Consider the following 12306-nt stretch of genomic DNA (forward strand, 5'->3'; position numbering starts at 1 on the left):
ATAGGCATGTGGTTACCAAAGGAAAGATTTTGTGGCAAAGCAAACAATGTATTTTTACCTTAATAATGTGACATCCAGTTCAATAAAATATATAATCGTGTGTGACATCTAGTTCCAAAAATTATATAATCATGAATAGTATTCAATTTCCAAGTCGGACACGTCCAGATCGTCCGCTCGCGCCAATACTTCAAACCTCTAACCTCCGTCAGTGCTAACTACTCACTTCCAACCTCCATCACTATTGGCTGTTCACCTCCAGCTGCCACCACTGCTTGCGATTAACCTCCAACTGCAAGTCCGACCAGCCACAGAGTCTCTTACAGAGTGCGCACAGCGCTGTCAGAGTTATTAATGCAGAGCGCTACATAGCGCTGCCAGCATACAAACACATACACAGCCTACTTACAATTTATTTGTTTGGCACACAGAGCATAGTAATGGACACAACACCACGACTTAATATGGAAGTGTTTAGTGATGCTGTGGTGTTCATTACCGTGTTGTGTGCTCCAAATCAATAAATTTCCAGCAAAAATGTAAATAAAGATATAAATGAAATGAATTAAACATACAACTCACTTAAAGTATACGTGAAATAAATGTATGTTTCTGTACAGGATTAAATTTCCGTGCATCGCCTCATTGGCACATGCAGCAAATAAGCCTCATCGCATCTGAGATTAAAGACGATGTAACTGTGATGCACCTGATGATGGCAGCATATTGCTGAAATGCATCATCGATATAAGTGTTAGTAAAACATAAACTGAAACAGTGAAAATTATATAGTTTGACTACATGATCTAGTATTGACAACTCGAATCAGTCGCAACCACCATGTAAAGGGCATAGTCTGATGGGAGCGTTTTCGGGGGGAACAACCATATAAATCAAGAAACGGAGACGTACGTGGCGGAGTAAGGTTTATAGGAACAATCCTAGACAAGTTTAATGCTCTCGCGAAGAATCTCGATTACTGGACACAGTTATGGTGTATTTTTCGTCTAATTTAATTAGGTATGCGTATAGTCTCTCGTGTAAAACGTAGGAAAAGGAAAAAAAGGAAATAAGACTCAAAAAGCATTATCACCAAGACTAATTTCAATTGCGTTGTGTTTTACACCGAAGAGCAAAGAAACTGGTACACCTGCCTCATATCGTGTAGGGCCCCGGCGAGCACGAAGAAGTGCCGCACCACGACGTCATATGGATTCGACTAATGTCTGAAGTTGTGCTGGAGGGAACTGACACGATAAATCCTGCAGCGCTGTCCATAAATCCGTAAGAGTATGAGGGAATGTAGATCTCTTCTGAACAGCACGTTGCAAGGCATCCCGGATATGCTCAATAATGTTCATATCTTGGGAGTCTGGTAGCCACCGGAAGTGTTTAAACTTAGAAGAGTGTTCCTGGAGCCACTCTGTGGCAATTATGGACGTGTAGGTTGTTGCACTGCCCTGCTGCAATTGCGCAAGTCCTTCGGAATGCACTATGAACATGAATGGATGCTGGCGATCAGACAGGATGCTTACGTACGTGTCACCTGTCAGAGTCGTATCTAAGCCTATCAGGGGTCACACATCACTCCAACTGCACACGCCCCACACCATTATAGTGTTTCCACCAGCTTGAACAGCCCCTCGCTGACATGCAGTGTCCATTGATTTATGAGGTTGTCTCCATAACAGCACACGTCCATCCGCTTGATACAATTTGAAACGAGACCTGTCTGGCCAGGCAACATGTTTCCAGTCATCAACAGTCCAGTATGGCTGCTGACTGGCTCAGGCGAGGTGTAAAGCATCGTGTTGTGCCGTCATCAAGATTACACGAGTGGGCTTTCTGCTCTAAAAGCCCATATCGATAACGTTCCATTGAATAGTCCGTACGCTGACACTTGTTGATGGCCCAGCACTGAAATCTGCAACAATTTGCAGAACGGCTGCACTTCCGTCACATGAACGATTCTCTTCAGTCGTCGTTAGTCGCGTTCTTGCAGGATTTTTTCCGGCCGCAGCAATGTCGGATATTTGGTATTTTACCGGATTCCTGATATTCACGGTACACTCGTGAAATGACCGTACAGGAAAATTCCCACTTCATCGCTGCCTCGGAGATACTGTGTCACACCGCACGTGCGCCGACTGTAACACACTTTCCATCTCACTTATATCTTGATAACTCCCACTGTAGCAGCAGTAGCCGATCTAACAACTGCGCCGGACTCTTATCGTCTTACATAGGCGTTGCCGACCACAGCGCCACATTCTGCCTGTTTACATCTCTCTGTATTTGAATACACATGTCTATACCAGTTTCTTTGGCGCTTCAGTGTATATATAATGTTTACATTCTATAACAAGGCTTTCTTCATCAAGAATTTCTTTGCCATACAGCGAAGGAGAGGGCTGGGATTGTGCTTCGTATGGTTCTCATTGGTGTCTACGGAAAACCGTGTTTGAAAGGCCGCGTGTCTGTCCTCATGGGGATCCATGCGTGGCGCGTCCCTAAGCCCGGACTGTTGTCCTGCTCTGTGAGAGGCTTTATGGTAGATCGAGGACGGAAGAGGATATCATGTTGCATGACATGTACCAGGGATGTAGTGTTTTAAGCTGTTTTAATCTCAGTTATGCATCTTTGTGAACTCACATTTTAATATGCACCTGAAGATGGGACACATGTCCTGAAACAGGGTTGTCTTGTTCTTATTACAAATAAATAATTTTCACTACTGTTGGAGCTTTTATCGTTGATAAAGGAGAGAGTATTCCTTTGCGAGTAACGATACACCAATGTTCACCCTTGAACATAGTTTCTCGGTTACATGATATCAGACATTTCGAAACTAGTGTTGCTGTATCATCGTTATCCTCTTCTTCTTATTTTTCTTCTCGCCCCTTCCTCCCCCTTTTGCTTTTCACGTTTCTCTACGGGGTCGGCAGTGTGTTATGAGTTGTGGCAATGTTAGTGACGGTTGGTGATCGGATGCCCATCCTGACGCCACCACTCCCATCGGAATGAATGTGTGTATTCCAGGCGACCTTGCGTGGAGTAAATTTCGCGCTCAAGTGTGAGAACGTTTTCTAAATGTTTTCGTAGCGAGTATCTGAATTTAGAATCGGTGCCAGCCCAGTATTCACCTAGCTGAAAGTAGGAAACCGCCTTAAAACCACCTGATGGGTCTACAAACCAGAAAACATTTTATCTACTTTCAGGCTGCCCGGCACATCGGGCACCGTCGGAATCCGCCGGACGGATTCGATGACGATCTGCCGCGCTTTCTTATGCCCGGGAAGTAGCACGTCAACCCCTCAGCCATCTGGCAGGCTATGTTTGCTATATAAAAATCATGTGTTTATTCTTCATCTGTTTACCTGCAGTCATTTTTTTCGATCTGTTACATTTCGCACAGCCTGCTGCTATAAGTCCAACTGAGAGAGTGCCACAATTGGAATCACTCAACTTATACACAGAAGTGGGTGTGAAAATTCGTAAGAATATGAAGTGTATTATTCAAATAGGCCTTATCATAGGTAAAGCAGACGTCAGACTTCGGTTCATCGGTAGGGAACTGGTCAAGTGTAATCAGTATGCAATGGAGATTATGTACAAAACTACTGTGCGAACCATTCTAGAATACTACAGGTACGTGAAACCAATGACAAAAGGACGAACAGATGATATTCAGCGTACTCAAGGAAGGATAGGATGCATGGTCACAGATTCAGAGAATCTGAGCACTGATTTCTCCCGAGCTCTGTATGCGAATGGAACGGGAAGGCACCCAGATACGCGATATAATGAGAAATACATTCCGCCATATATTTCACAATGGTTTCTAGAGTGTGGACGTAAAGGTACGTGTAGAAGCGATGTGGTGGAGTGATATAAGGTGCCCTCTCGTTACACAGCGCCGCGAATCATTACCGGAACATTCTCAAACTAACATCGTCAACTTTTATATCGCTTCACTCGTCCAGTGGAGTGTTTGAGTTGGGCCTTATCCTGTTCACAACATGTTTTCATTGTTCATAGTTTAGTTTCTCTTCAGACGGTTGTAGCTTACTTGGAATATTTTCAGCCTAGGATTTTAATTAAAATGCAGCCAGTCACGGTGGTCCAGTGTGGGCTGTAATTACCGTATGACAGTGGAACTCAGTAAATACGCTAATGCGTTAATGTGGAACCGATTTTCACCGAAAAAAAGCAGTTCTAATTTTGTTCACGAGGCGCAAGTCTGGCGTTGTATAGCATCTCGTCAACGTCTCCGGTGCTCATATTGAACAAATTGTGTAAGTGGTGGTTATTTGTAAAATTAACATTATACTTTTCTCACTTGTTTGACCTTTTCTGGCCTCGTCCAGTTTCTTATAGATTACATATGGAAACATTGTTACACGTCTTTCTTGCATTCACAGCACTAGTTTTGCACCTGGTGGCCAAAACCGGAACTAATTTTTTTCCAGAGTTAATTGGTTCCGCGTTAACACATTAGAGTATCAACCAAGTGTCGCTGTTGTACGATAATTACAGCCAGATTGCACCTCTTTGAGTAGCTGCACTTTAATTATAACCAACTGGTATGACTTTTTCTTCTGCCTTACTGGCTTAAATGCATATTTTGTCTTAGTACGAACACATCAGAGTATTTAAAATAACCACAATTACTGTCCTAAACTGTCTCTTTCTTGTGCCGAAATTCAGTCTTAATACGTTAATTTGATCTAGGTGTTATCTACACTAATGTACCTCCTTCTAGTGAGTTAGCAAAAATGGTTCAGATGGCTCTGAGCACCATGGGACATAACATCTCAGGTCATCAGTCCCCTAGAACTTAGAACTACTTAAACCTAACTAACCTAAGGACATCACACACATCCATGCCCGAGGCAGGATTCGAACCTGCGACCGTAGCAGTCGCGCGGTTCCGGGCTACAGCGCCTAGAACCGCATGGCCACCGCGGCCGGCCTAATGAGTTAGCACCTAAAACTATAACTTCACAGTTCTACTGGAAAGTGTAAGAGAACACGTGTCAAATTTTACAACAAAAAGTAATTTATTAGTTGCTTGAAATGTTTGACCGTTCTGGTAGCAAAACGACAATTGTTCGTTTAAGCAAGAGCTGTGCACTGGCGAGTCTGGGGACGCCTGGAACGCTGTTTGAATGCCCAGCACCCCACGAGCGTCGGAGAGCGCGAAGAACTACCCACCTGGTTCGCGCCTCCTTATCGCTAGGCTGGCAGTTCGCATCTCATGTTCAACTACTTCTTTATGTAAACTAGTTACTTGCTTGTGAATAAAGCAGCTAGGCAGCTCTTTCTTACAACTTCTGTTACTTCTTTCCTTATACCTTGGCGCAGTTTTCCATAACCTCGTCAGTCGTGAGCGTAGACATTATGAATAAAACGTTTGGTGGTCAATGCATTGTTCTGTTACAAAATAAAAGTAAAATACTAAATTAAAAAATTGTTTAATGCACCACAATTTTGTACCATGTTTAAAATGAATAACGTTTGTTAGGAAAAACTGAAATATGTGTAATAATCACAAAACTCAATATTAGACACATAAAAACTATGACAAAATGCCACTCGAATGTGAAAGTATAGGTCGTTGCCGAATAAAGTCGCATTGATGCATCGTAAAAAATTTTTTCTTTTCTTGAGATGAAATAAATAATCACTTATTCGATAGTGTAGGATATATTAGCGTATTATAGCCTGTCCTAAACACATTATAGTTCAAAATAACTAAAAACAAACAAATTGCCTTTATTTATTGAGGACATGCTGACACTGCGATAAACAGCTTTTTTTAGCAGATGCTCCCGCCTACTGGGAGAATATAGAAATGAAAGCAACTAATGCGCTGAAAACACGTGATCTGAAGTGTGTGCTACAATCAGACACAACGAGCTTTAGTTTATTTCCTGAGCTAGAAAAAAATGAACGTAGCATATATGCTACATAAGGACTGAGTTAATATGTTATAAGTTCCATGTTTCATCAATAGTGCATCAGCCAAGAAAATCTATTGCGGCTTATAAGCCTTCTGGAGTCAGTTTCCACTTTCTCTTGTGGCATGTATTTACTGACGATAGCACAGGAAATGACTGCTCCTTCTATAATTTCTCTTGTTACTTAGTGGTTTATGGAACGATAGGGTTATTTTTCGTTATAGTTGATCGTCATTTTAATGGCGTGTGGTACAATGAATCGGCAGTACTAGGGCTTCTTCGTGTATACTTATCTGGCGCGCACGTCTTTTTAAAAATCTGATACTCTTTTATTCGCCTTCTCAATCGTCATTACTGTCCCAGCTGTTAGTTTGGTAGTAATTCTGTATGTATATCCAGTGGAATCTGTGAACACTGACAGCCACAAATTAATTCAATTGTCAGTTTCAACATCTACATCTGTACCAATAACAAAATTGTCGGGTCTGTCTTTGAACGCGTTAGTCTCCAAAAGACGGATTTTTATGGGGTTATCACTGGTAACTTCAGGGTAGCCTTAGGCAACCTGTGGAAGTTTTCATCAACATCAGATCACGAAAAATTGAAAAGATACCTTGATTAAAAGTTTTATCAGCAACCGTCGTGTCTGACTGTTTGAACATGCTAATCTCCAAAACTACTAGGCGAATTTTCATGGGGTTTTTCACTGGTAGCTTGAATGCGGCTCGGGGCACCATATAGGCTATATTTTGAACAAAAGGGGTGGTGGTGAGGGTGAAAAAGGGGCGTAGCTCAAGACGCCCAGTAAACCACACTATATTCATCCAGTATTTGCGAATGAGAGCACTCAGTGCTTTGCAACGAACCTCACACATAAATTCAAATCCTTTAGAACCTTTATCTTTCTGACAGTCTCCACCAAATAATGAAAGGAAAAAAAAATTCGGTTACTACATTTTCGCTGTTCATGCAGTATAAATGTCGCATCTCTTATGATGTTCTAATTTATTATTTCTTTACTATTATCTGTATTCGTGACAGATTTTGCAGTCAGTGTTCACATATGCCACTGGATATACATGCAGAAGTATATCATTGTAGGCACATAGTTCAGGAGATGTGACATCATAAACGTTGAGCTGCGTGAAAGGAAACTGGAGGTCGAAATTCGCTAGAGACACTGATGAAATATGTGTACAGCAATCAATTCTAAATCTAGACCTTCTATGCTTGTAAAGAAACCATAAAACCATACTGTTAGTTTCGTTTTACACCAGATAGTCAATTGATGGCGCGGTTAGCTTTTTTAACTCAGTGACACGTGTATTTTCGGTATTTTACGCAAGTGACAGAATTAAGCACTGCAGTCGTATCTTTCCTACTAAAGATTTTACGTAAATGTTTCAATTTCGCCTTGAGCCTTTTTGTATTAAGCCTGGAATTTAAACGATGTGACATGATAAGAAACTCGTAATGGGAAACTCGGTTTCTTTCCTTTGTTAACGGTATTATCTTGCATCTGTCGATATTTAAAGAGAGGTACCATTCATTAAAACAAGCGTAAATTTTGTCAAAGTTAATCCACATTTCCTTACTATCATCCAAGGTATGTAGACAATAGCACCGTCTGCGAACAATCTTCCAGTTGCGCTATACCTACATCGTTTTAGGGTCCTGTTACGCTTTCTTGAGACATAACTGATTTAAACTGTGTTTTATTAGTCACAAATTTATTGAGGCATACAGCAGTTGGGCAAAAACATGAAAAAACCGCGACAGATGCATCCACGAACAGTAATATAGATTCTAGCCCTGCAGGTTGCGCTGTTGTATTTGACCACGAAAGGAACCTATTCAATGTCTTCAATACGTTGAAAGTGTCAGTTGTGGTCAGAACTATGTTCAATGTGGTTGTGAGTGCATTATGTCGGAGACACAATTGTGGGTGCACGTATGGTGGGTGCTACCGTAAGCAAGGGTGCCAAAGTGTTTGGTGTTTCAAGAGGCACCGGATAGAAGATTTATACCACTTGTAGGGAAAGCGGAAAAACGTCATTCGCAAAGTCACGACGCGGACGAAAGTGTTTACTCAATGATCGCGACGAACGGTTATCGGTATGGTGTCTACTGAATCCGTACTGATTGTCCGAAACCATACCGCATCTATACGGAAAAGGGCAGCACTAATGGTCACAGGTATGTTTGATATATGGGAGAGTGTCACAGATATGCTTAAGAAACTGAACTGGCAGACGCTTAAAGATAGACGCAAACTATCAAAAGAAAGTCTATTTACTAAGTTTCAAAAACTAGATTTAAGAGACTAATCTAGAATTATTCTACAACCTCCTACCAATAGTTCTAGTAGGCAGTACGAGGACAAGATTCAACATTACAGCGCACACAGAGGTATTTAAAAAGTCATTCTTCCCGCGCTCCACACGTGAATGGAACGGGTAGAAGCCCTAATAACAGGTGCATTGGGAAGTACCGTACGTCACACACTCCACAGTGGGTTGCATTGTAATATAGATAGATGGAGGAACATCTTTTCCTCTTCGAACGTCATACTGTTCAAGCTTACAATATCCTTTAGGATACTACACCAGGTGGTCGTTAGCGGTATTGGTCTGTAATTCTGTGTTAGCAGGGATTAAATCCTACCCTTTCTGTAAGCAGGAATTACATGCGCTATCTTCCTTTCACTCCACACTGTTTGCTACACGGGAGATTCCAAATGATTATGTGGTAAATTTGTACTTCCTATTTTGAAGTCTTCGGGTGGTTGCTCTTCTTTCTGTTTCAAAGATGGTTTGTTTCCTGCAAAATTGGCGTCACTGTAGACAGTCGACTCGAGGGTGACGACCGTAGCTATCCGGAAGCTACAGGACTTCAGAGAGGCCAGCGCGGAGATGGGATCGACAGTTTAAGGAAATGGGCAATGTGACTCGCTGCGCACAAATGCCGTCGTACGGCCCTTGCCCAGCGGAGGGCAACAGTCCCACTACAAATGTCCAGCCGTTCCCTTTCAAACGCTCCAGTCAGCTAAAGTGAGCTAAGCGCTTCTCAATAGCTTCAACACACCGCTTAGCTGCGTCACGGGGACGAGTGAGATGCGGCTGCAAAAGCTCTCTGAGACTCTCCTAACTCGCGTTTCCAAAGAGCACGAGGTCAGTTAAGGGGAAGAGCAAGTCTTCTCCAAAGAATGTGCTATATCCTCACAAATAATGTACCGACATTCGACTTTAAACTAATGACATCCGATGATCGTTTTCGGAGTGTGGATTCATAACTAGTGTTTTTTACAGAATTAAATAGTAGGATTTAGATGGATAAACTCTAGGCTGAGAGCATTAATTGCGTTTGTCAGCAGATTTCGCATTCCCTCAAATATGCGTTAGGTTTTTTTTTCTTCATTTTCATGTTCTTCGACTCTTACAACAACGTTAGCAGGGATTAAATCCTAAGCAATTATTTTGGGAGAACAACACGCACGCAATTTGTAATTATTGAACAATAAGTGTTTGTTCTTGTTCTTAAATATTCTGTCACTATCGAAAATGTTTCAAAAAATTAAGAAAAATCTGGTAGTCTTAGGTAAATGTTAACTGACGCATTTGGTTGGAATGTTTCTTAAGTCTGGAATGTGTTCTTGTATGCTTTCATTGGACACCATCCTTGATCCCAAATGAAGGTGACTGTGATGTATATGTGTAAAGTGTAATATCGAGATTGTGCATGAATTATTATGATGGCGGAGAGAGAGAGGGTGGGGGGAGCAGTGTGGTACTAGCACATAGCCTACTCCTCTTGAATAATGGCCGGCCGGTGTGGCCGTGCGGTTCTAGGAGCTTCAGTCTGGAACCGCGTGACCGCTACGGTCGCAGGCTCGAATCCTGCCTAGGGCATGGATGTGTGTGGTGTCCTTAGGTTAGTTAGGTTTAAGTAGTTCTAAGTTCTAGGGGACTGATGACCACAGATGTTAAGTCCCATAGTGCTCAGAGCCATTTGAACCATTTTTGAACAATCTTGAATAATGCCAAGGGCATTGCCAAGTGCCGCGCGGAGTGAATGGCTCTGAGCACTGTGGGACTTAACATCTGTGGTCATCAGTCCCCTAGAACTTAGAACTACTTAAACCTAACTAACCTAAGGACATATCACACATCCATGCCCACGGCAGGATTCGAACCTGCGACCGTAGCGGTCGCGCGGTTCCGGACTGAGCGCCTAGAACCGTTAGACCACCGCGACCGGCGCCGCGCGGAGTGGCCGCGCGGTTAGATGCGCCATGTCACTAACTACGCGGTCCCTCCCGCCGAAGGTTCGAGTCCTCCCTCGGGCATGTGTGTGTGTGTTGTTCTTAGCATAGGTTAGTTTCAGTTAGTTTACGTAGTGTGTAAGTCTAGGGATCCTATGACTTCTGCAGTTTGGTCCCTTAAGAATTCACACACATTTGAACATTGCCAAGCTTCGTATCTGTATCCGGCGATTGGATCTGTATCAATACTTTCACATTGCCTCGCTTCATGAGACTCTGCGGAGAAGCTGGATATGGCATCCAGAGCTCTGTCGTTAAGTTTTGTGATCGGGAACTATGTACTCTCAGGTCTCCTCCCCAAGTTGGCTAAATAATGGCTATGAAAATTTCTTCCACCACCAGGATTCGAATTGGCCACTTTATCGTCGAGCTCCGCTGCTCCATCCTGCGTTAGTGGCCTTCACCAGAGACCTACAATAAGCTCAACAGGACAAAATATTAGTCAGACGCTTGAAAGATCTCATTGGTCGCTTTGGAGCGCTAATATAGATGGCGTAGAGCTGGTACCAGACAATCATGCGATACTGCACCACTAACATAGTGGAGTAGTGTGTATGTACCAGTCGATTGTGTGGAATCAGCGCGATAAGAGGGAAGTGACAGATTGACAGAAAGGAGCTATCGGGTTCGGCATGCTCATAACCGCGCCGTTAGTGAAGTTCCCCGCAGTGGACCGTAGTTAAGTCTTAGATTTTCTCAATGAAAATCGTTTTCAAACTCGATAGGAATTGCTCTTGTTAGAAAACACAGGTCTAGACAACTTAATGTGTTCAGCTGTCAAAAACCAGAATAACCCGCAGTGGTTAGACACTGGACTCGCATTCGGGAGGACGACGGTTCAATCCCGCGTCCGGCCATCCTGATTTAGGTTTTCCGTGATTTCCCTAAATCGCTCCAGGCAAATGCCGGGATTGTTCCTTTCAAAGGGCACGGCCGACGTCCTTCCCCGTCCTTCCCTAATCCGATGAGACCGATGACCTCGCTGTCTGGTCTCCGTCGCCAAACAACCTAACCCCCCCCCCCCCCCCCCCAGAATAACCAACTTTTGCAATGCGGACCGTTTGGTGAAGAGCGGAAGGAGAGTGAGTGAGGTTCTGGAAGGTACCGACAGAGATGTGGAGCCATGCCGACTCCAGTGCCGTGGCCAGCTGCGCTAGGTTTCTCGGTTGAGTATCCATGGCGCCAACAGCCCGATTGAGGTGGTCCCACACATTTTCGATTGGGTTTAAATCCGGAGTGTTTGGTGGCCGGCGGAGCTCGGTTAACTTATCATTTCGCTCTTTGAATCCCGCACGTGTGACACGTTGCATCTCCTAGCTGGTAGTTGCCATTGTGCCGAGGAAAAACGAAGTGTATGCAGGGGCGGACATGTTCTCCAAGGATAGATGCGTACTTGTGTTGCTCTATTGTGCCTTCCAGAATGACAAGACAAACCGGGGAATGTCACGAAAACATTTCCCAGGCCATAACGCTCCCTCCTTCGGCCCGGACCCCTCCGACGTATGTTTAAGGGTGTTTGCTTTCAGACATTTCACGCAGTACACGCCAACGGCCATCTGTACTATGGAGCATAAAACCTGATTCATTTGAAAGGGTCAAATGTTGCCATTCAGTGGGGGTCCAGTTGTGTTCGTCACCGATGAACAGCAGTCAGCATGGGTGCATGAACCAGGCGCCTGCTGCAGAGGCCCATACGCAGCAACGTTCGCTGAACGGTTGTTGAGGAGTACCCCTTGGTTCATGTCATGGCGGTCAGTTGCATAACAGCTGCCCGTTTGTTCTTCCCTACACATGTCCGCAGCCGTCGATCACCCCTGTCATTTGTGGTCCGTGGTCACCACAGTTGCCTCGAAGCCTGTTTTGGACAACGCCATTTTGTCATGCACGGTATACTTTAACTACGTCTGCACGCCAACGGTTTACAAGCTTAGCCGTTTTGCAAATGCCTCCACCCTTGGCTCTGCCACCTGCCGTCTGTGAGTGGTATTTGTACGTTGACGTCGAACGTAGGTGGTGATCACACTT

The sequence above is a fragment of the Schistocerca serialis genome, chromosome 3 (assembly GCF_023864345.2).
Source record: "Schistocerca serialis cubense isolate TAMUIC-IGC-003099 chromosome 3, iqSchSeri2.2, whole genome shotgun sequence".
Lineage (NCBI taxonomy): Eukaryota > Metazoa > Arthropoda > Insecta > Orthoptera > Acrididae > Schistocerca > Schistocerca serialis.